Source organism: Hemicordylus capensis, chromosome 2 (genome assembly GCF_027244095.1).
Source record: "Hemicordylus capensis ecotype Gifberg chromosome 2, rHemCap1.1.pri, whole genome shotgun sequence".
In the NCBI taxonomy this organism is placed as follows: Eukaryota; Metazoa; Chordata; class Lepidosauria; order Squamata; family Cordylidae; genus Hemicordylus; species Hemicordylus capensis.
The window spans coordinates 1,426,092-1,451,036 of NC_069658.1; the positions used below are offsets into that span (position 1 = coordinate 1,426,092).

Below are 24,945 nucleotides of genomic sequence, written 5' to 3' on the forward strand. Positions count from 1 at the left end.
CTGGACTAGATGGGCCTCCTTGGGCCTGATCCTGCAGGGCTGTTCGTATGTTCTTGCTTCTAACTCCAAAACTCCATTATCCTGCTGTAGGGAACAGAATTAGTCCAGGTAGTCCACAAACCTGAAGCTGCCTTTTGCCAGTTCCTTTAGGTCAGCAATGACTACATGGACTCTCCAGGGCGCTTTCCAGATTCCACCCTGCAATGGGGTCATGACAAATCTCTGAAGCGTGCTTCCACACTTCCTGTGCTGTGACACCACAGTCCCTACACTGACAGCAGGATGCCGTTCATATTTCCAATGCCTTGTTTCGAATTTAATCGCTGCAATATAGTGCTATTATGTTGTATATCCGGCATAAAGAAGTTGCTTATGTTTTTGGATTGTTCGTCTTCGTGAGACTGCTCCCCCTGCTGTTTATGTTTTAAGAGCGATTTGCCTGAACGGAGGCATTTTGCTGCTGTTGAGCGGCTAATTTGGAAAGCACCCAGGACAGGGGTGTAGCAAGGCTGGAGTAGTCCCTGGGACAAAGCAGGAAGATGGGCCCCTGCCCTCCTGCCTTCTTCAGAGAAGTCTGATGAGAAAAGCAAAGAGTAAGTTGTCACCCAGCTGGCAGCTTTCCTCTTCCTCGGGGGCCCAGGGATATTTGCCCCCCCCATCAATTGCAGCTACACCCCTAAGCCAGGAAGGGAACCTGGGGCCTTCTGCATGCAAAGCAGGAGCTCTACGGCCAAGCTCCAGTTCCTTCCTTCCAACACATGGAGCCAGTCCCAGGTTCCAGTCGTCTCTTCCCTTCACATCCAATATACTGTCCATAGTCCTAAGGTTGCAATCTGAGCCCCAGAGCCCAGGAGGGCTCAAGTTACATTCCAGTGGAGCAATTTCCCATCATGGCCACCGCTGGTCCTTCTCAACCTCCCATGCTCCCGTAGTCCGAGATCTCACCCTGACTTCGGAGGACGACTCCAGCACTGATGCACTGCTCTGAGTGGCACCTGCTTATGTGCTCCACTTCTACAGGGGCATTTTCAGACATCAGGCTTTAGTGTGAGTTCGAATTTGCCCGAAAACACTGATGCAAAAAGTGGATCTTTTAACTCCAGACATAAATTTGATTACTGCAATGCGCCCTATGTGGGGCTGCCTTTGTACGTAGTATGGAAACTGGAATGGGTGCAGAATAAAGCAGCCAGGTTGGTCTCCGGGTCATCTCAAAGATAACATATTACTCCTATATTGAACAAGCTACACTGGCTACCAATACGTTTTTGGACAAAATACAAGGTACTGGTTATAACCTATAAAGCCCCAAACAGCTTAAAGTGTGCTGTCAAGTCGATTTTGACTCCTGGCGCCCACAGAACCCTGTGGTTGTCTTTGGTAGAATACAGGAGGGGTTTCCATTGCCTCCTCCCCCGCAGCATGAGATGATGCCTTTCAGCATGATTCGAACTGGCAACCTTCTGCTTGTTAGTCAAGCATTTCCCTGCTGTGCCACTTAAGGCAACTCTAAACAGCTTAGGCCCTGGGTATCTAAGGTCTTTCCCATTATGAGCCCCATCACCCATTGAGATCATGTCTACAGCATGTCTGGCGGCAACAAGGGGGTGGGTCTTCTCTGCTGCTGCCCCTGAAACTCTGGAATGCACTCTCTTATCAAGATGAGAGCCTCCCCATCTCTGACAACTAAAAAAAAAAAAAAAATCTTTAAAGACCTTACCTTTCCACCCAAGCTTTTTAATTGTGGCTTTAAAATGTTGTAAGGTTTTTATGTCTATGTTTTAACTGTTTTATGTTGTGTGCTGCCCAGAAACAGAAGTTTGAGGTCTTATATAAGTTTGATAGATAGACAAACAAATAAATAAACTGGGCTACTTTCCAATGCCTAATGGAAAACCTGAATTGTGTGTGAAGTGTTCCCTGATAACTCGCAGGGGTAAGTCTGGCTATGTGAGCACACACCCTCTATTCTGGAGGGGAAGCGAGCGAAAACCCCCATCTGGAAATGCCCCAGGTCTCCAGCAGATGAGACTTCCATGGCAATTAAGCACCACACTTTCCTTCGGAACACTCCCCGGGTCCATTAAATCGCTGGTTGAATTCCCCAAGTGCCATGAGCTCTGCTTCAGTTGCTTGTGCCACACCTCCGCGGCCAGCAGCTTCTTATCTGCGCTCTCCATTTTTATCCCCAGCTTCCTCGTGATACATGTTTACCTTCTGTAGCCAATGTGTCCCCAAAGCAGAATCTTTCCCTGGAGCCTGCTCTGCTAGGATCTGCAGGGGATCACCGCTGCTGCTGGGACTGTCTGCCGCCTCTTCCTCAAACACTAGAAGCGATGATACCTCTGGAGCTGGATGCATCAGCAACTTCAACTCCCACCGGGTGATTTTATCAAACTTCCTCTCTCTGCACCAATTTACCTTTCATCTATACTTGAACTCTCTTCAGCTTCTCCAGGTGCTGTAATAACTGGCTAACCAGAAACCCACCCAAGCACAGAACTCTCACTATGACCCTGATCCCATGAATAAAACTGCTTTGGTTCTGACAGTTCTCCGCATGCCAACGAAACCACCACCCCAGCCTCCTAAAAACAAGTGCTGCCCTTTTGTGTTCTGGCCAAGCCAGGGGTTCCGATCCCCTCGCACAAGCATTTGCGGAGTTCCTCCCTCATTTTACTGAAGTCCCCCCACCAAATCGAATAACCCATATCTTCAGTCACCAAGCAAAAGTACCCCCCTCCCGCCCGCCTCCACCACAGATTTAAGGGAGGAGCAGCTCCCTCTATAGATTAGTTTTGTTTCCTTTATTGCTGCCTGCCCCACCTTTCTGGTTTAAACAAAAGCCTCTTCCAACGATTTGCACCTTCTGCCTGCCGGACAATTCCTCTACTCAGAATACAAGGCTTCAGTCATCTCCTGGTGAAACCCACCCCAAGCGAGTGTGTTCCTAGAATCTTCCTTGGCAATTCTTGGGCACTTGTGAGCCAATTTGTTAAGGGGAAGCTAACAAATAAAGTTTTATTTATTATTTACTACTACTAGTAGTAGTAGTGGTGGTCATCAGGGGCTCCTAAAAGCAAACGTGGTCCTCCCTGCTTTGAGCTTCCGCTGGACTGACTGCTGGTGCTTTGGACCTCGTTGCTCTCTACCTTTGGAGTGGCCAGTGCTGTTCGAGGCGCCCAGGATGGATTGTGCCAGAGATGCCTGAAGTGCCTCAGTGCACAGGAGAGGCTGGAGGAATTAATGTCGACTCCTGAGGAGGTTTTGGGAAGGTTGATTATAATTGCACTATTAAAACAACATTATAGCTAATACTGACATAGCTAATAACACGATTGGCCCCATTTCCGAACCGAATTAGCCAAGAGAAACCTTACACCAGACATTCAGTCGAGCTCTCCCATTTTTCCCAACCTTCCACTCTGATTCTTTGGTATGAGAACTAAAGTAATAGGGCTGTCCAGTCCTCTCTCTCTGTCCCATTTGAGCCCTGTTACTTCAGGGCTATGCTATCCTCAGTCGCTTTTTTAGAATGAAAAGCTCTGCTCTGAGAGGCAGAAAAGAAAAGAAAAGAAAAGAAAAGAGCAGCAGCAGGAGGAGGAGGAGATCTTGACCCTTTCCCTTCCTGCTGTTTCTCCACTAAACATGCCCCCCAGCTGGGGTGGTGGTGGTGGTGGAGAGAGAAAAGCAGCTGGGGGGAGAAACAGCAGGAAGGGAAAGCACGAAGCAAGCATGGAACCCCCCTTGCAAGCCCGTCTTTCATTCTAAAACATAGGCATTGCAAGGGAAAGTGGTCCAGACCTGCAGGGCACCGACTAAAGCCTAGACCAGGGGTAGGGAACCTTGGCACTCCAGCTGTTTTTGAACTACAACTCCCACCATCCCCAGCCACAATTGTGGCTGGGGATGATGGGAGTTGTAGTTCAACAACAGCTGGAGTGCCAAGGTTCCCCACCCCTGGCCTAGACTGTGCCAAGCAAACACCTTGGCCTGGAGGCTGCTGGTCACAGCCGGGCTCTTCCAAGGCCCTTGGCTGCTTGGGCTCGGTCTGAAGTTCACCTGCGAGCTTCATCTCCTCAGCCCTGGCTTGGCTCTCCTCTTCCTCCACAGGCTCTCAGCTCTCCCCGGCCCGCAAAGCAATTTTTTCCTCTGCTTGCAGCCTGCCCCCTGCTGGCCAGGGCAAGGGAGGGTCTCTTCTCAGGAGGATCCCACGGCCAGCGCACTGCAGGCAGCATGACGGCCATCCTTGACCGCTGAGGCTGGACAATACGCAGCATAACTGTGTGGCTGCCATTTCTATCCTGCTTTTCTAAAACATAATCAAGGTAGCTCACAAGTATCCTCTTGTCCTCCCTCCCATGACTGAACTGGGATTCCTGGAGTGCTGGGTATTGACGGAGAGTCCCTCGGAGGGGGCCCAGTAGGGGATGCTGATGTGCAAAGACCCACCACACCTGCTTCCGTACATCTGCGCATGGGCACACACAGACACAAACACACAATATTGCTGCTTAGCTCATGTGTACAACACATTATGTGCCAGCCTTTCTTCCTCCTGCGCACCCACGCAAGCATCATGTGTCTCTCTCTCTCTCTCTCTCTCTCTCTCTCTCTCTCTCTCTCTCTCTCTCTCTCTCACACACACACACACACACACACACACACACACACACACACACACACACACCTCTTGGCACAGTACTCCCATTTCGGTCGGTCATATGCACACACCAAAAGTTTCCCCTTTCTTGTGGAGGGCTCCCCCCATTTGCAGCCATATAAGCAACTCTCACAAGCCCCCCCCCGCCACCCCCCCACATGGCATTCCCAGGTCCACAGGGCCTTCTTTGCTATCTGTGCTGCATTTGAGCACTATTGATTCTGTCTCCTGTTGCCAGGGAAACCCAGGATCCTGTCTCCGGGATTTGGCAGGTGAACCACTTGCAAGCACTCAACTCTGCACAAAAAGTTTGCCTCCTCCTTTGGTCCGGATGGAGAGCTGCTGTCCTGTATTGATTGATGGCTGAGCAGTGCAGCCTTCCTCGCCAGATGCAGCAGCGATTCCCTCTCTCGTGTTTTCTGTCTCTCTGGCACACAAGAGCTTTTCAAAGCAACTTGGAACAGAGGAAGCTGCCTTCTCCTGAGTCAGTCCCTCGGTCCATCTAGCTCAGTATTGTCTACACAGACTGGAAATGGCTTCTCCAGCCCCAAATTGGCAGAGGCTTCTTGCAGGCAGGAGTCTCTCTCAGGCCTGGAGATGCGAGGGAGCGAACTTGGAACCTTCTGCATGCAAGCAGGCAGGCAGTCCCCAAATGCCAAGGAAATTGATCATCTGGTTGTAGGTGAAAAGCAAAAATACCTCCTGGGAATGTCTGGATCTGGAACATAGGAAGCTGCCGCATACTGAGTCAGACCCTTGGTCCATCCAGCTCAGTATTGTCTACACAGACTGGCAGCGGCTTCACCAAGGCTGCAGGCAGGAATCTCTCTCAGCCCTCTCTTGGAGATGCTGCCAGGGAGGGAGCTTGGAACCTAAATGCTCTTCCCAGAGCGGCGGCTCCATCCCCTGAGGGGAATATCTTGCAGTGCTCACACTTCTAGACTCCCTTTCATATGCAACCAGGGTGGACCCTGCTTAGCTAAGGGGACCAGTCCTGCTTGCTGCCACCAGACCGGCTCTCCTCTCATCTGGTGGGGCGGGATCTACAGTGACAGGCTTTAAAAGTGGAATGATGCACCTTCCTTCTCCAGCACCACTGCCCTCCTTCTGACAGGCCTTTGTTTCTGGCCTGCTCATCTGGCAAGCTTGCAGATGGCTGCAGCCAAAATAAACAGCCAACCAACCAAGATTAATGAAGTGGGTTGGTAGCTCTCCACCCAGCTGGAGCTTCAGAATGATTGAGAGGAATAACTGTGGAAGAAGATGCTTGCCTGACATGCACAGCAATCAAAACTAGGAGGAGGAACTCCAAACAACACAGAGGATGAAGACAAAATCCCACCCGTGGCAGCTGTTGGCTAATGAAGCAATAACACGACTGCTCCAGGCTTTACCAGTGGGATTTCCTTCCTCTTTCCCATGGCTTGTGCTTTGCTTCCCTGGCACTTTTACGGAGCCAGTTTTTACATTACAGCTTTGATTCGAAACTTCACAGATAATTACACAGAGTAACCTCCCTGGCAACAGTGTAAAATACACTTCCTCTTCCACACAGCAAAGAAAGCCTGCCACAGAGCTGCATGGGGCCTGACCCCTTCTTATCCTGAGCTGGTAAGCAGGGAATGGACTAAACGGGGAGTAGAGTCTGCCTGTGCTTTCCACGCAGACGGCCCTGGCTTCAGTCCCTGGCAGCATCTCCAGTGCGGGCCGGGCCCGTCCCCTGCCTGGAACTCTGGAGAGCTGCTGGGGGTCAATGAGACCCGGCTAAGCGGAAGGGACCAAGGGCTTGACTTGGTAGGAGAGAGGCTCACATGTGCAGCTCCCTAAGACGGCGGGAGGAAAAGCAGCGAAGCAACAGCAGAGGAGAGAAGAACAAAAGAACAGCCTTGCTGGATCAGGCCCCAGGCCTGTCTAGCCCAGCCCCCGGTTTCACACAGTGGCCCTCCAGATGCCGCTGGGAAGCCACTTAACCCAGAGGGGAAGAAGGCCAGCCTCCTCTCCTGCCCCGGCTTCCCTGCAACTCTGCAAAACAGAATACAGATGGAGGCTGCGACGCTTCTTCAATGCCCCTAGAGTGGAAATGTGTGGGGCCTACAATGAGCCACCTTTCAGTGCAACATTAGAACACTTTAGATGATCATACACAGGGGAAAGCGCACATATAGTGGTATATATGATCCATACCCTTCCTTTTGGATGGCTCCAGTCCCCATATGCACTTAATGAACAACTGTCTACCCGTTCACAGGGGAAAGTGTACACACATGCACAGACCCTTTACAGGCAACCAAAATAATGTGAGAAGAGGATTATTGTGGTCTCCTCTTCTGTTGCTTCTGCACGGGTGTCAAAGGGCACCAGGACAGGCAAAACGACTATGCAGAGAGAACAGAGAGGACCTCTTTTCTGTTGATGGTGACCTGTCTGAGGCAGTTGCTCCCAAAGCGGCCTGTCAGCCTCAGAGTCCCCCCTCTTGCTAACCCTTCTTCATGGGGAGCTAGTCATTAGCTGCACAGGGCAGGGTTCAGAGGGGGGTGAGCTGGCACACTTAGACCCACTGATGGATATTCCCTTGGCCATGCCATCATGGCTGAGGAGTGAAAAGAAGACGACACAGGCCCATCCCACATGGGAATGGGACCTGGCCAAGGCATGTGGTTCAGGATCCCATATTCCTTTGAGGTCAAAAGCTTATTGAAGCTTGCAGACTGTGCTTCTCTAGGACATAAGCCTGATGAGGGCTGGCCCTACCATGAAGCAGGGGGACACAGGCTGCCCTAAGTGGCAAACCGTGGGACAGTTCCCAGAGGCAGCAGCACAGCCATCTACCAAGGAAGGGGGGCAAAACGGCACCACATTGCTTTCCCCCTTCCCTTCCCAGGAGGGAAAGAAATCTGAAAACAGTAAAAAGTTGGGGAATGCCCTTCCCACCTTTCTCATGGATTCTGCCTATGAACAGAGTAGATCATTCATTGAGCTGGGGTGATGGCCTGGTGAATACACGTCCTGCCTCATGGGCAAATAAGAGGCACTCTCGTTGGACGTGCAGTCTGGTGCCTCAGAAACATGGGTGCAGTTGGAAGGCAATGCCTATAGCCTCCTCTCATCTTCTCGTCACACTCTTTCATTGGAGGATTTCAAGAAAAGGGTGGAGCAGTTTCTCTTGTGGATGCTGTAAGTTCAGGGCAAAAGAACATGGGAGAAAAGCTCTCTTGCTGAACCAGACCAAAGGCCCAGCCAGCCCAGCCCCCTGGTTTCCACAGTGGCATTTCACAGGTGCAGGATTCAGGAGCCTCACAAGCAGGGCTTGAGGGCAAGAGTCTCCCTGATGTAGCCAGACAGACATCTCTTCCTCCAGGATTTTGTCTCTTTTAGAAGTAGCTAAGTTTGAGATTCCCAGCCTTGAATCCCCAGATGTTGCTGGCCTTCAGCCTTTGGCTAGGGGTGTGCACGGAACCGCCACACTGCGGTCCGGCACTGGGGTGGGGGGTAGCTTTAAGAGAGGCAGGAGGGTTTACTTATCCCTCCCGCTGCTTTCCCGCTCTGGCGCCATAATGTTACGAGTAATTGGGGCGGCAGGATTGCCGCCCCAATTACTCGTAACATTATGGCGCCAGAGCGGGAAAGCGGCGGGAGGGATAAGTAACCCCCCGCCACTCTTAAAGCTACCCCCACCCCCGAACCGAACCACCCAGGTCCGGACCGGGCCGGAGGCCTTTACAATGGCCTCCAGACCGGTCCGGGCCCATCCCTACCTTTGGCCATTGGGACTGGGGATGATAGTAGTCCAACAATGTCTGGGGACGCAAGGTTTGGAACTTCTGATCTTAGCTTTTGCCACCACCACATCCTGTGACCATGAATTCCATAAATTAATTATTTGCTGCGTGTGGAAGAATTTTGCCTGTCAGTACTGAATCATTGGCTGCCCAAAGTCATTGGATGACCCCGAACTCTGATGTTGTGAGAAAAGGAGAAAAACTCTGCAAGGACTTCCTGTCTTGATCAGGGACACGAAGAAGTCCTTATCCCCGAGGTGCATCTCTGATCATGCAAAAACATCTCAGGCTGAATCATGGGTTAAGCAAGGGCCATTTGGTAGAACACAGCTAAAGGAAGGAGCTCTCTTGTGCTGCTTTGGAGGAAGAGGGGTGCCAGGTGGGAGCAAGCTTCCAGATGCCCCAGGGGATGCGGAATAAGTGCCACAGGCCAGCTGCAGGTTCAGTCGGTTCTGAGTCTGCCATGGTGGCCCTGGGTCGCTACAGAGAGCAGCTCAGCCCCAGACAGAGTCAGCCTGCAGGCATGGCTGAGTCACTGGTGAGATGATCATGACATCAGACACCTGTGGGGTGGGAAGAGGAAGAGGCAGGAGAGGGAGACTTGCCATTTGGCGAGGAGGAGGAGGAGGAGGAGGAGGAGGAGGAGGAGGAGGAGGGGTGTGGCGTATGGGGTGGACAACAAAGGCTCTTTCCAGACAGAGAGCTTTCCCTTCCTTTCCCTTCCGTGGGCTGAGTTCCTGCACTCATTATTTCCTGTCTGCATCAGGGACAGAGCACTGGGGACCGTGGCAAATTGGGGGTCCCTCCACTTTCCAACCCATGGAAGTTCAATTTTGTAAATTCAAATTTTGTTGTTGTCTTCTGGTTTACTGAACTTCTGCAGTGTTCTCCCTCCCCAACTCCATCAACTAGCCTCAGTTTAAAAACAAACAAACAAGCAAAAGATGGTGCAAGGCAAGAACTGGAAGAAAAGGGTGCTCAGGTGCAGATGTGTGGGGGTGTACACTTGGGAACCACCCCTCCCAGGCCCCCCTCCCCCCCATGCAGGTTGAGCTATGGGCAGTCTACACCTTTTCCTCCGTGAACAAGGTTTCCCCCTTCCGTAATGGAGTTGGAATGCGTAATAATGAGCAGACACTTGGTGTCCCACTGATTGGCAGGCAGACCGCACAAGGAAGTTCAACGAGACGTGCAAAACGTCATCTGGGCCACCTGCAAGATCACCCCTGAGGATCAGCGGTCATAAATCCACTGGTCATTTCAGCAGTTATTTCCGCTCCCTGCTGAAACAAGAGCCTCCCCATCACTGGCAACTTAAAAAGTCCCTAAAGACAACTGCCCAGAGACAGAAGTTTGGGGCGGTCAACAAATCTGAGAAACAAACAGATAAATAAATGGCTGTCTGGAAAGGCTTCTGATCGGAGAGGCTGAGGTTTTACCCAGACAACAGAGTTCCCCATTGCTGGTTTTGCACTGTAGTGTGGCACCAGAAGTCCCGGGGAAGGGGCCACAAGCTCACAGGGCTTAGCCAAGGCCCCGAGCTGACCCCCCCCATTCTCTGAGACCTTGCCAAGGATCCTGGGCACTCTCTTCCCGCGCCGCACCCTTCGACCTGCTGCTGCCTCAAGGGACCACTTGGGATGGCTTGTGCCAGGCCAGCAAAGGGGGTGGGGAGAGAGGGTATGAATGTGTGGGGTGGGAGGGTGTTGGCTGGGACCCTTTGTGGCGTGACAGCTGCACTGGTCCTGTAAATCCCTCACCCCCATTTGGACAAGCTGGATTCCAGAAGAGTCCCCCAATGTGGGGCAGACCCTGAACTGAAGCGTTTGGAGCCTGACTCAAATTCACAGAGAGTCTTGCAAGTGCCAGTCTCTCATTCTTCCCCAGGGCAGAACTCCTGCTTTGCATGCAGAAGGCTCCAGGTTCAGCCTCCTGTTAAAAGGAGCACAGGCAGTGGGGTGCCCCAGACTTTCTGCCCATCAGAGTGGGCAGTACTTGTGCAGGCGGGCCAACTCAGCCCAAGGCAGTTTCATACATGCAGAGGAACATTCCTGCCTTCTCAGCCCAGATGAGACCAGGCAGAATATAGAGGCAGCAGGGGGTCTCGAAGCAGGGAAGGGTCTCTCCTCACCCCGTGACTACCTGAGCCCCCCCTTGATTCAAGATCAGGTGCTGCTCTCCCACTAAGCCATGTTCTCTGATCTTGGAGGCACATCCAAGAAAAGTTGCACATTGTTTAAATCCAGTTATCCACTCCGGTGGAAGGAGGGAGAACTGCCATATACACATAGGAACATAGGAAACTGCCATATACCGAGTCAGACCATAGGTCCTTCTCGCTCAGTATTGTCTACCCAGACTGGCAGCAGCTTCTCCAAGGTGGCAGGCAGGAGTCCTTCTCAGCCCTGTCTTGGGGATGCCACCAGAGAGGGGACCTGGAACCTAGATGCTCTTCCCAGAGCGGCTCCATCCCCTGCGGGGAATCTCTTCCAGTGCTGCTCACACTTCTAGTCTCCCATTCCTATGCAACCAGGGTGGACCCTGCTTAGCTAAGGGGGCAAGTCGTGCTTGCTGCCACCAGACCAGCTCTCCTCTTCTACACAGAGAGAAGACAGATAAGTGTTTCGGTGGAGCAAGAAAGCCCCCGCCCCCCCATCAGCCTAGCACACTTGTGTTTGCTGCTGCAAGGAGTGCCCAGCCCGCCCTGCGCCAGGATGGTCCTGACTTGAAGCATGACCCCCTGTCTGTCCTATTAACACCAAGGAAGGCTCCCCCGCCACCTTGCACATCCTGCCATCTGAGGTGAGACAGGATCTGGGCCAGGAGGGCAGAGGGTAGGGTTAGAGCCCACAGCCCCACTCGGGACGGCACCCCACATTATTTGCAGCAGCAGCAGGAAGCATGCTGGGGCTCAGGAGGCAACGGAGGGGCTGTGTGGCTTGCCTTCCGGTCAGCGGCCACCCAGCAGCCTCTTCTCCTCTTTCCCCTCCTTGCCGCTGCCCTGCAGCTGATTTCAGGCTGCAATCTTCTGGGGTTGCAACCTTTTGGTGGTTACTTTGGAAGGCACCGTGCCCGAGCAAGAGCTCTGTCAATGATCATAGTAATGCTAGTACTAATCCACAGCGTATGGTCAGATTTCTGGAGGGGACGGAGTCCCTGCCAGGCTGTGCAGCTTTTGCCTAGAAGTATCGTCACGAACAATGGCAGGGAAGGCAACGGCCCCCTTCACATTCAGCCAAGAACAGCCTGGTTGGAAGCCTTCCAGCAGGCTGTGCATGGTGTGGGCTCCTACGTTCCCTCATTCATAAAATATGGTGACTGGTGAAAGGCGTGCCAGCCAGGGCAAGTTCCTAAGGGGCTGGCGTGCGACTGTGCAGATGCGTGTTGGCACACATGCAGAAGCACACATGCACAAAACACAAACAGATGGGCACCCGGCCCCTCCCGCCTTCCCACAGCCAGTCAGTTAGCTGTCTACCAGCTAAGAGGGGCTTGGATCACTTCCTGGAGGAGAGGGCGGCCAGTGGCTATAAGTGGGGTGGGTGCAGAGGCGTAACTAGGGAAAACGGCGCCTGGGGCAAGCACTGAAATGGCGCCCCCCGCGCCCCCAACATACTACATTATACTTAGGTTTTTCCTCACAAGCGCCCGCTGCCGCCACCATGCCAGGCCACTGACTGGCCGCCAGACGCCAGCAAAGCAATGGGGGGGGGGGCGCGGGCGGCACAGAAGGGACCGCTCGTGGGGGAGGGGGCCCCAACGTGCTCCCTTGACTGCTGCAGCACTGCTGCACTGAGCAGGAAACATTTGTATTAACAAAAAATTAAAAAAAAATTAAAAAAATTTTTTTTGTCATGGCGCCCCCCCATGTGACCAGAAAAGATGGCGCCCGGGGCACGTGCCCCCCTGCCCCCCCTATAGTTACGCCTCTGGGTGGGTGGGGTGGCGGCTACAGACCACCTCCAGCCTCCAAGGCAGGATGCCTCTGAGTCCCAGTTGCAGGGGAGCCACAGCAGGAGGGAGGGCAGGCCCCTTTCAACTCCTGTCTGTGGCCTTCCCAAAGGCGTCTGGTGGGCCACTGTGGGAAACAGGATGCTGGACAAGATGGGCTTCCTTGGGCCTGATCCAGCAGGGCTGTTCTTGTGTACCAGAAGTGGAGCTCAAGCATGCAGGTATGCAGGACATGCTAAGCGAACACAGTGTGCATTTCACACCCACTCTGAGCACTCATTCTGGATGCTGATGGCTGGGGGTGGGAGATGCCATGTGCATTGCAAAAATTAGGGACTGGCAGGAGACACAATGGTTGTCTCTCTGGCTAAGCAGGAGCAACTCGGTCCTGGAACATATGAAGCTTCCTTATGCTGAGTCAGACCACTGGTTCATCATACTGCCTCCTCTGACAGGCAGCAGATCTCCAAGATCTTGGGCAGAGAAGGGTCTTTCCCGGCACCTGCTACGAGACGGCCTTCTAAGTGGAGTTGTCAGGAACTAGGAACATAGGAAGCTACCATATAGCGAGTCAGACCACTGGTCCATCTAGCTCAGAATTGTCTACAGACAATTCTGAGACTGGCAGCAACTTCTCCAAGGAGTCTCTCTCAACCCCTTCTTGGAGATGCTGCCAGGGAGGAAACTTGGAACCTTCTGCATGCAAGCAGGCAGGCGCTCTTCCTGGAGTGGCCCCATCCCCTGAGGGGAATATTTTACAGTGCTCACACATGTAGTCTCCCATTCAAATGCAAGCCAGAGTGGACCCTGCTTAGCAGAGGGGACAATTTCTGCCACAAGACCAGCTCTCCTGTGCTGCTCTGCCACTGAGCAGTGGCAGCCTTATTCTTGGGGCGACTCTCGCTCAATGGGTGGGCAAAGATGTCTGCATCCTGGCTTGGTTCTGGAGACAAGATCGGATCAACAGCCGGATCAACCGCCCCTTGAGAGCCCAACTTAACCTTCACTGCGGGCTTGACTAACACCAGGGCAGGGGTGAGCAAGATAGGCAGGGACTCTTCTGCACCCTCCCCCCTGAGTTGTCTGCCAGGGATCTTGACCTCACTGGGCCTTTCCTCACAAAGGCAGACCAGGCACTTGAGGGCGAAGCAGCCACTCGACTCCAGAACTTCTGCTTTCTCTGCAAATGGTCACTTCCCTGCAAGAATCCCGCAGGCACACAAAGGGACGGACCATCTGCAGCTGCTTGGCTCACGACAACAAGTCAAAGCAAACCTCATCTCAAATGCAAAGCAGTTCTGCTCGTGGGGTCGGGTTGGCAGCTTCCTGGCAGAAGGGCTCTGCTGAGGCAGACATGCAACAGGTGCAGCCTTCCAAGCATGCAGGCACAGTGATGGAAGCAGCACCTGTGGGATTTCTGCTTGTCACAGAACTGTTAAAAGCACCAGCGCCGCCATTGTCAGCCTTAGGAATGGAGATGGCCTGTTGCCTGCCCCCGTTGGGGGGCATCTCTGGGTGGAAAACCTGCAGGGCTCCAGTTACTGGAGTCTGTCCGTGGTTGTGGTGACACCACAGCTAAGCAGCCTCAGCCGTGCAGATGCAATCCAGGGTTCCATTCACAGCATGTGGATGGCTCCTCAACTTGTCACTCTGTGGAAACACAGGCCCAGCGGAGCTAAGCTCACGCCTCTCCTGCTGAACGCCAACCTGCAGTCAAGGGACCCACTGCTTGCAGGCTTCCCCAGCATGCCAGGCAGAAAGATTCCCCCGGCCTGGCGGCTCGGTTTCTATGACGTGAGTGAGATGAGGAGAAGTGCGTGCCCCCCCCCCCCACAGAGGCCAGAGGAAAGTCACATCCGGGAGATGAACTGGAGGCCAGTTGGGCCCCCAGAACATGTGGAAACATCGCATGAGCAGCAAGAAGAAAGAGCCTCTGAGCATAGGCAGAGTGGCTTCCTCTCACCACAAGGAAGCCACAGGCAGGCCACTCACTGCTGAGGAGGAGGAGGAGGAGGAGGAGGAGGAGGATTTGGTGGCTTGATCTGGCTGGCGTGGGGAGCCCCTCGAAGGGCCTGGCTTTCCTCTCTCCCTTCGTCAAGGGCAGGACCGAGTCCTTCGCTCAGAGACTGCGCTGCGGCGGCGGCGGTGGTGACTGACCCCCGCTTGCTTGCATCCTGGGGGGTCACCCTATAGGGAAAGGACTGCATTCCTCCTCCCCCCCCAAGAACCCCAGAAGGCAAAGAAAGGACACTTCTAAGCAGCTCAGGCCTGACCAGAAGAGACAAAGCGTCCGGTAGTGCTTTGAAGCCCAAAGTGGTGCCTTCCTGCGCCCCAGACCAGCTGGCGCCTCAAGGCATATGGGGGGCACACACACACACACACACACACACACACACAGACGCTCTGCTGCCCTTTCTTCCTTCTCTGCCATTATTTCACACTTGTTAGGCAGCAGGGCCAGCATAAGGTTTGGCTGGGTGGGCGTCAGCTTGGCTAGGCCTGGCGCAGAGGAAAAGCCTCGGGGCCCCATTGCTTTGGGGTGAACCCAGAGATCCTGCCACACTCCTCTACAGACAACCTCCTCTGGCTGCCCAGAGCAGACTGAGCTCCCGTTCCAAGCGAGGCTTCATTGGCACCGGGGGCAGCGCAATATCCTGGCTTCCTGCGCCCCGCAAGCCACCCCAACCCTGTTGCTGCCGCCCTTGGCGTTCCCACTGACAGCTCCCCGGCTCTGTTCTCTCTCAAGCCCTCTAAAGAGGGGCGGCGGCCAGTCTCAGAACAACTTCCACTGGGCCTGGGGGTGAGGGCAGCTGCATCCTGACTAGAGCCAGAGAGACATTCGGCCTGCCTTGGCAAGGCTCCACACAGAAAACGAGACCCAGGGATTGGGACCCCCACACAACAGGAAGGACAGTTAAAGCCCCCTCCCCCAGGGTCCTGATCCAGGATTGTGGCTGCTTACTGTGGTCCCGATCCATGGGAAGAAAGTTCAAGGCCACCACCAGGCCACCTAAGGCAGCCAAGTGTTTAGCTCTGTGTGATCTCTCCCTCTGCTCCTGGGAAGACTGGTGCCTGCCTTGCCTTCTGGACTCCATGCGGCCTCCTCCTCCTCCGTCTCTCACCACCAGCACAGCATCTCTAGGGGAGATCCTTCCTCCTTGATAGGCAACAACACTCTTCCTGAATTCTTCTGAATTCTTCTCTGACCACATGCCAGGCCACATGCATTAGGTGCACTTGCCTTTCAGAGGAATCACTAAGTGCCTGGCTTGGGTGTTCCTGGCCTCAAAAGAAGGAGTTGTTCTCCAAATACCCTTGTGGGTTTCTTGGGGGAGGGGAGGCTGAGCCAGAGATGAAGCTCTGCATGTGGGTGTGCACGTGCACATGCATAAAAACGCAATTCTACACAATCAAGATAAAAGGCTGCTTCACAGCCCTGCTGACTGGAACCAGAGCTGTCCATCTTCTGTGTGCCATATAGCAGAGTTAAGGTGCCGTGGCTGCTAGCATGACAATTAACTTTAGATTTCTGGCTCTGTATCCTTTGCACTGAGGAAAACAGTCATCTGCACTGGTGACTCCTTCTTCATTTAAGAAGCATTTCTGTGGGCTGGGCCAAATGGTTGTGAAGGCAGAAAAGGGGGCTGTTAAGCAGAGTATGGATAAAGTGGACCGGTTCTTGGAACCCCAGAGCACAGGTCACCCAGTGAAACGGATTGGCAGGAGATTCAGGTCAGACAGGAGCCCCAGCCACACAGTATGTTCAGAAAGTTCCTCTTTGCTCCGTTAGCAGGTGCAGATCTGTACACAGGTAGTTATTCACATGAACGCAGGCAGACATCCTATCTGTATTCTGCGCCTGGGAGAGTCTGTACATGGGGAGGGTCACTTCAAACCGGCACGTACAGTCATTCACACAAAACACATAAGTACAGACACCTGAATGCAGGTACTACGTACTACGTAATGTCTGAACAGGGCTAAAATACACAGCGCACATACGGAATTTGCTGGCACAAGATGTGGCGATGGCCATGGACTTCTCTGTCTCCAAAGAGGGACTTGGCAAATCCGGGGAGGGGGGTGTCTGTAAGCCCGACCTCTATATGCTGAGGCTCAGGCAGGAGATTGACACCAGTTGCAGGGAGCAAGAGTGGGTGCTGGCTTCACCCCTCCATACAGGAGAGGCATCCGGTTGGCCAGTGTGGGGAGCCGGAAGATGGGCTGCGGGGAGCTCTGGTGGGCACCGAGATGCGCAGCCACAGACATCATTGCCCCCTCCTGGTGCCCTCCTGGCAAATGCACTTGCCTTGCCTATGGGGTAAGGATGATGTGGGGTGTGTGCTGCTGCGGCTGCGGCTGGATCTGGGCTTCTCAAGCCCGCCTGATGATGGTGCACAGGCTTGCGGGAGGGGCCAGGGGGCTCCGGAAGGAGCTGAGCTCGGTTCTTCTTGCAAGAGGCACAGCAGCAGCCCCGACTCTGCCCCCCTCTGCGGGCAGCCAGGAGAGCGGCACCCCGGCCCCGGCCCGCGCGCAGCGGCTCAGTTCTGCGCGCACACCATTGCAGCCTGCTCCTCTCTCACCTGGCCCAAGTTTCTCGTCGCAGCAGGGTGTCCTCCCGCCAGGGCGCGCGCGCGCGCACACACACACACAGAGAAACCGCCCGGTACCAGGCGGCGGGGGGCGGGGAGCATCTTGCAGCCCCCAGCATACCTCCTCCTGTGCCCGGATGATGTCAACCTCAGGATGGAGACGCATCAACCCCCGCCCCCCCGCCCCGCCCAGGAGTCTTCTCGTTCCCATCGCGGCTTATGCAACCTGCCCCACACTTCAACGGCCCCCCCCCATCTCCCCAAGCGGCGCCAGCAAGCAGTGTGTGTGTGCCCGGCGCTGTACAGGGGCAGCTCCGACCCCCGCTGCTGGCCTCGCGGAATCTCAGCAGCGGGGCGGGGGGGCGCCTTGGTCCCGCGGCCAGCCTCGCGCTTCCCTGCGGGCGGAGGAGCAAAGCGGCCATCAGCCCCTTTCTGCACAGCGCCAGGGGGAGGCGAGGGGTCCCTCCTGACTACCACGGGCTCTGCTGCCCCGCTGCAAGGGGCGGCAGCCGCAGCCTCGCTGGCCACGACTCGGGCCGCCTGCCTGGCGCCTCCCCCGCCCCGCCATCCGCCGGGCGGCTCGGCTTACCTGAGCTGGACGGTGTCGTCGGTCCGCCGCTGCCTAACACGCCGCCCGCCGCGCCGAGCCCATCACGGCTGCCGCCGCCGCCTGCATGCCTCCAGCCCCGCGGAGACCGGCGGCGGCGAGCAGAGGCAGGGGAGGGATGCCGGAGGAGGAGCAGGAGAGGCTGCGCTGCGCCAGGTGTCGCGAGCCAGCCTTGCGCTCTGCCTGCAGGCGGGCCGAGGGAGGGAGGGAGGGAGGCGCCCGCGGACCCTGCCCAACGCGGCGGCGGCGGCGGCTGCACCGAGAGGAGGACGCCGGCCGGCTGCGCAAGGGCGCGGGCGAGGAGGAGAGGGCGGCGGCGGAGGCGGCACCCCTGCCCTGCTGCGCCTCCCTCCCTGCACCAGCCCGCCGGCTTTTAACCGCTCTGACGTGAGCCGGGACGGAGACACCGACGCCCGCCCCTTGCCAGCCCCCGGCCCCTCCTTCGCGGAGAAGCGCAGCAGACTCCGCGGCAGGCAGCTCCCCTCGCTCCTGCCCCCTGCTGGAGCCCGGCCCTGCCTGCAGCCAGCCGCCCCCCGCCCCGCTAAGAGAGGCTCCAGGCCAGAGCGAAGCCCCCCCGCCCCCAATTCTGCTTCAGAAACCGAACCCGGGAGGCCCCGCTCGCTCTCTCGCCCGCCCACGCACCCAGAAATGCTCTTGGCCCCCCTTTCTGACCACACCCCTCCCCCCCCCGTTTCCTGCCCTGCCCTGCAGCGGCCTGGGGTGCGAGCGAGGCGAAGGGCGGGCGGGGCGCTGGGGCCACGGGGGGGCGGCTGCGGCGGCGGCGTCAGCAGTAACCCTGCAGCAGCCCCAGCAGGGAGGCAGCCGCGCGAGAGGTCCCGAGGTGGAGGGAGGAACAGAGGCGCCTTCTTGGGGGAAATGTCGAGAGTGGCTGCTTGGCTGCAGCGCTCCTCCAACCCTTGGTCCCTTCAGGTCCACATATGTGGGCCCAAGCATTCATTCAACACTTGCCCCTCGTGCCCGCCCACGGGGTTCCTCGGACAGCTTGCAGCCTATCCAAGACACAAGAGAAGGGGGGCAGTTACTCAAAGGCAGAAACGCCAGTTAAAACCAGGAGCTGAACAAAAACAAAGCCTGAACAAGGCCTGGGAGACCAGCACTGAAATGGCAGCAGGCACCAGATGAACCTCCCTGAGGAGGAAGTTCTGCAGGCAGGTGCCACCTCCAAAAAGGCCCCGCCTCCCATCACCACCTGTCTCACCTCAGACAGTGGGGGCACCAGGAGGAGGCCCTTTGGAGAGGATTGCGGGGCATGGGGCCTCCCCTTCAAGTACTCCGGTTCCACGCCACCTCAGTCCCAAGAGGTCTGCAGCGGCATCTTGAGTTGTGCTTGGGAACAGACTGGTAGCCAGTGAGACAAGATCCGTTCCCAAAACCTGGGCCCAGCTGGGAGCCTAGCAGGTGTACTTTGCACTAGTGACAGTTTCTGGACAGTCTTCGAGGCAGGCCCACATGCAATGCATCACAGTAGTCAATGCTGGATGGATAATGGTAGTCAGGCTGTCTCTGACTGGGAAAGACCACCCCTAGCTGGTACTCTGGCCTCGGCTGATGGAAGGCACGCCATCTTGCCGCCACAGAGGCCTCTTGGGCGCTTCCAGTGTCAACGCTGGATCTAGGAGCAGCTCCCACTGTGTGAACTTTTCCCTCTAGGGTGAGTGCAGCCCTGTAGCCACCACAGAGTGAATGCACCAATCTGGATTGTGGTTGTTCCTTGCTGAGGGAATCACACTTTCCACATTTCAGAGGCATGGCATTTTTATTATTATTTCACAGACGTATTGGCCCACAGTAAAATGTTGCCTTATATCACAGGTGTGCATGTGCCTAAGTGCTCATGGTAAACGTTTAAGGCACCTTTCCTCCTCAGAAGCAGAAGGGGTTGAGACTGTCTTGAGGGTGCATTCTTCAAGCTGATAAATTTCCAGCTCTTTGGGTTCAAGCCCTTCCTCCCACCTCCTTGCCACTGAATTCCATTAGCTCTGCCCACCTGCTTGTCAGTTAGTTGTCTGAGTCACAGACATTCTGCTCCATTGAGTTACATGGAGGCAGTTGGGGAGGTTTGCCCGGCTTCGGGTTTTTCTTCAGTGTTTTGTGAAACTGTCTGCGGGTTACCTTGAGTCTGAGAGCTGATTGATTGTGACCCCCCTGAGTTTTCACGGCAACTCCCCCCCACCCCCGCCGGCCTGTTGGTGCTCCGTTTATGTATCTATAAAGATCATAGCATTTCCAGCTCTTTTGGAAAGGGATAGAAGATTGATGGCCCCAAGCTGAGCCTTGACCTTGAAAACAGACTCTCTTTTCTCCAGTGGGCGCTGGCTCAAGTTAAGCCCTTTGCTGCTCCCTCCCTTCTGGGCTTAGGCTGTGTTTTCTGTCCTCTGCCAGGCCAGATGGGAACTTTCCTCCTCCTCCTCCTCCTCCTCCTCCTCCTCCTCCTCCGTTCTCGATGAGAAGGTGAACGAATGTCAGCTTTTGCTTTTGCCCACAAGACAAACCGAGACCGGTTGTCTCAGTCAAGGACTGCCCAGTCTTCCTGGTTACACAGAGTTCTTCTTTGAGCAGTATGAGGAAGCAGGGGTGTGTGTCCGCTCTGGACCTTGGCCGTCTTGTTCCTGGGTTAGGGTTAGGGTTAGGCAGCCCCTCCCGGGCTTGACCCGGCGGCCAGGCTTGCACAGGCAGGCGGCTGGCCCCTCCCTTGGCCCCTTGCCCTCCTGTGCCTCTTCCTGCCAAGTGTTCTGCCAGGCCAGCCAGGAGCAAGCGTCCCCGGCCAGACTCTTACTCCCTCCTCCGCTTCGACAGCAGGTGAAGAAGCTGCAGCCCCAGCCGGGCCAGGCCAGCCAGCCCAACTCACAGAGCACGAGGAGGAGGCACTTGCTGCTGCTCCCCCCTTGTTTATGGGGCGCCACGTTTGCCCCGCTGGGACCCAGAGCAGGCAGGCAGGCAGGCAGGGTGGGGGAAGCTTCGTCTAGGGCCAGCAAATGCTTCCTCTCACGCACGGAGGGAGTCTAAGGGAATTGGGGTCCTGTCTGCCTGGAGTGGGGGTGGGGGGCAGGCCGGGGCTTCTGCCGGGACCCTGGTGCTTCGTGGCGAGGCTGCTGCCCTGCAGGGCCCAGTTCCTGGGCTCTGTCTAGCTGGGCCAGCTCCACGGCCGGCTCTGCTGCTTCCACTGAGCCCCTTTGCTGCTGTTGCTCTGATGGCTCATATGAGCAGGGTCATTGCAATCAGACATCATCAGTATTATCAGGTTTATAAACTGATTTCCCCCAGGGAGCTCAAAACAGTGTACAGATATGCAATTCCATAAAATACATGTTTATATTGGAATTGATTAATACTACTACTACAAATAACAGTCAGTTGAAATACAGTAATTAAAAGCATGCCCTGATTACCGCCTAAAATCACAACCAACCAACCATATGGAAAAGTGGCTCATAGAAGCACCTTACTTTTTAAAAACCCGGCATTCCCAAGAGCGGCACCTTCTCCCCCTTCCTTAGTCATGGTCCTGTTTAGGTGGCATTCTAAAAAGGCCAGGTGTCTGGCACCTCCCCTGGCCTGGATGGCGACCAACACAACAGCCCCCTTTCGATTGCAAGGAAAGCCCCTTTAGCCCCCTCCCGGGTGTTTCCCACGTGTTTACTGCAAGGCTGAGTTCAAAGATGCCCCCCCCCCAACCAATGCAAAAAGTGGATTTTTAAAACCCCGTATATAAATCGGGTTACACTGTAACGTGTGGTGAAAACCAGCCCTGAATTGTGTGTGAAGTGCTCCCCAAGAGCTGGCAGGGACTTCGGGGTATATCTGGCTGATATGTGGATGCCCCCGCTCCACTCCAGAAGAGATGCGAGCCAAGAGCCCTGTGTGAAAAGCACCCCGGCTGTTTCCCTCACAATAGTTTCCCTGCTTTTGTCCTCCACCATCTGCAGAGAGAGAGATTCCACACAGGAGGTGCTTGTCGGTCAGGAGTTCTGGGGGCCCAAAGTGAAGTCTTGAAGGATTGAGCCCCCAATCTGGGCAAAGGCAGCCAGGAGACAGACAGGGCAGGGGACACTAGGGATGTGCAATCAGGTTCGATGTCAAACCGGTTCGGTTTGGCGGTTTGGGGTTGAACTGACCCCCCCCCCATTCAGTCCGGCCCCGGACTGAACCCCCCCCAGCCCATTTTGGGGGTTTGCGAGTTGTATGTTCAGAACACTGTATTGATGTCTCCAGCACTTACGCTTTTTTGTGTTTTTAAAAATTGATTGAATTTGGCTGTGATGGGCTGGATGTGGGCTAGTAAGCAGAGATTAAATCTGGACAAGACGGAGGTGCTGTTGGTCAGTAGGAGAGCCAGTTGGGATGAAGGGATCTCACTAGTTCTGGATGGGGGTGCACTCCCCTCGAAAGAGCAAGCCTGCAGCTTGGGAGTCCTGTTGGACCCGTCTCTGCTTTTGGAAGCTCAGGTGGAGGCAGTGGCTAGAGGTGCCTTTGCACAGCTTTGGCTGGTGCCTTAGTTGCATCCCTTTCTCGAGAAGGCAGATCTGGCCACAGTTACCCATGCCCTAGTCACATCACGGCTGGATTACTGTTATGCACTCTACGTGGGGCTGCCCTTGAAGAATATTTGGTAACTGCTGCTAGTGCAAAATGCGGCAGCTAGGTTTGTATCCAGAGCTGCCCGCTGGGATCACATCACACCCATTCTGAAAGAGCTACACTGGTTGCCAGTTTGTTTCCAGGTCCAATTCAAGGTGCTGGTTTTGACCTTTAAAGCCCTTAACGGTTTGGGCCCGGGATACCTGAGGGACCGCCTGCTCCCAAGGGTTGCTGCCCACTTGACAAGATCAACAGAGGGGGCTCTGCTCCATGTGCTGATGGTGAAAGAGGCTTAGTTGTCAAGCATGTGGGACAGGGCCTTCTCAGTCATTGCCCCTGGGCTTTGGAATACTCTAACAACAACAAGAACAACAACTATTTATATACTGCTTTTTAAACAAGTTTCCAAAGCGGTTTACATAGAGAAATAATAAATAAATAAGATGGCCCCCTGTCCCCAAAGGGCTCACAATCTAAAAGGAAACAAGCTGTAATCCAGCCTCCCAGCTGGAATCTGCCCTGGTAGGAAGTTATCAGAAGAGACATCTCACTCCTGGGGGATGGGTGAGGTGCCGGAAGATTGGATGGAAGCCAAGATAGTCCCTGTTTTCAGAAATGGGGTGAATGGAGCCTCTGGCAATCTACAGACCTGTCTGCATGATGTCAGTACTTGGCACGATCCTAGGACAGGGCTGCTGACTTGGAATGCTGCTGTGTCCAACCCTGGACCTGCATTTTAAGGAATTTGATAAACTGGAAAAGGTTCAGGCAGGGGAGGGCAACAGAGACGCCAAGGGGTCTAGAAACCAGGCCCTATGAAGAACCGTTGAAGGAGCCAGGTATGTTTAACCTGCAGAAGAGAAGATCAAGGTGCGAGAGGGTAGCCGTCCTCAAACTTCTGAAGGGCTGCCGCCCACAGGAAGGAGCAGCCTTGTTCTTTGTGGCTGCTGAGGGCAGGACTAGAGCCAAGGGGCTGGAATGGCAAGGAAGCAGCTCAAGGCTAGGCACTGGGAGGAAGGTCATAAATGGAAGGATGGTTTGGCCGTGGAGCCGCCTGCTGCCTTGTGCAGCGATGGGCTCTCCTCCGCAGCTGGTCTCCAAACAGAGGCTGGGTGGCCACCTGAGCAGTTTCCTGCACTGAGCAGAGGGTTGGGCTAGAAGACCTCCCACTCTGACATTCCCGGACTGATGCACATCTCTTTGGGAGAGAGTCAGGGACCAGAGGTCATCTCACACAGTAGGTCCTTTGGCTTTCTTCATGGCTATAGCAGCACAAGAACCTGGAGACTCGGTGGGGTTTGAGGAAAGGACAGGATGATTCATTCCGATGCCTGGAACATCCAGTTCTAGGAAGTGGAGATTGTCTGTCTCCCAGAGGAATGCATGGGGCAGATAAGGGACACATTCTGCGCAAGCCACGGAGGATGTAAGGATCAGCAAAATGACTGTGCGCAATGAAGCGTAGTTCTGGATATTGCCATTTTCCCCGAGTCCTCTGTTCATACAGCCATGATGCAGCCGTTTTGCCTCACTGACTGTTCTCTGGAGATCTCTATTAGCAACATTCCCCTTGAAACAGCTTTGCTTTCTTCTTTTTAAAAAAGCGGGCGGGCGGGCGGCGGTGGTGGTGGGGGTAGAAAGGAAAAGTTCAGAAACGTCTCCAGCCTTTTTGCGATGTAATTAAGTGGATGGCAGGGAGGCAGGCAGCCGCCACCTCCTGGCCCTGCTCTAGCTAGCCTGGGCAATTCTGTGTCATTTGCAGAATCTCGGCTCTGGCTTGTTGTCCTGCATCAAAGCATCCCGGCAGACGGGTGGCTGAAGCAGAGACAGACTGTGGGCGAAGATCAGCCTCACAGATGCAACCCCCCTTGGGCTCCCTCCGGCTAGGGATGAAACAGGGACGATTAATTGCTTGGCTTTCTCTCACTCCCCCACGTGTTTTGGCTCCTGGTGTGTGTGAGTGGGCGGGGGGGGGGCGCTCTGACTGTGGCAGGGCTCTGGGCTGCCCAGTGACAGGGCATCTTGCAGCCCAACTCCGCTGGCAGTGTCCAAGGCCCTCCCTAGCCTGCCAGGCCCAGGCCCCAATGGCAGCCTCCTCCTCTAGTGCTGCTGGGTGTGGGTCTTGGGCTGAACAGGGAACAGTGCCAGAGGGGGAAGAAGGCAGGATATTGCACCACAGTTTCCAGGGAGGCCCTGGTTTTACATTGTCACTTGTGCCATGCTGACCCTGACCATCTTTCGCTCCACAGTTTGGTTCCATGGGAGTCCGCAGCAGAGGGATCGGTACAGCTCTGAAGTTGCCTTACACTGAGCCAGGACATCCGTCCATCTCACCCAGCACTTGCAGCTCTAACTGCAATGTTGTTGTAAAATGCTCAGATAGACAGAAGTTTGGAGCAGTCTAAAAATGTGAAAAATAAAAATAAATAACAAGTGGGGATGCTCCAGGATCTCGGACGAGGGTCCTTTCCAGCCCAGCCATGTGAGAGATTGCACCTTGGACTGGCTACATACAAAACACAAGCTCGATTTGTGGACTCTCCAGGTGACTTGTGCGTATTGATGATGCACTGAATTAGCCTTTGCATAGGAACCCAGGAAGCTGACTGAGTCAGACCATCTAGCTCCGGGATTCTCAAAGTTGGGTCCCCCAATGCTATTGGACTTCAACTCCCATAATCCCCAACCAAAGGCCAGTGGGGCTGGGGCTTATGGGAGTTGAAGTCCAATAACATCTGGAGACCCAACGTTGAG

General features: G+C 55.0%; 1 protein-coding gene across 3 annotated transcripts in view; it reads right to left on the reverse strand.

The window, feature by feature from the left end:
• The window catches only part of PHF24 (PHD finger protein 24), a 36,610-nt gene extending 18,612 nt beyond the window's left edge, over nucleotides 1-17,998 (reverse strand). The window contains exon 1 of one of the 3 annotated variants that reach the window (XM_053297674.1): nucleotides 17,575-17,996. The gene's annotated coding sequence lies outside the window, so the exon portion shown is untranslated. Of the gene's footprint in view, nucleotides 1-15,355; nucleotides 15,686-17,574 lie in introns of those variants that run through there. The other 2 variants (XM_053297675.1, XM_053297676.1) reach the window with 2 other exon arrangements.
• Nucleotides 17,999-24,945: the final 6,947 nt, after the last annotated feature.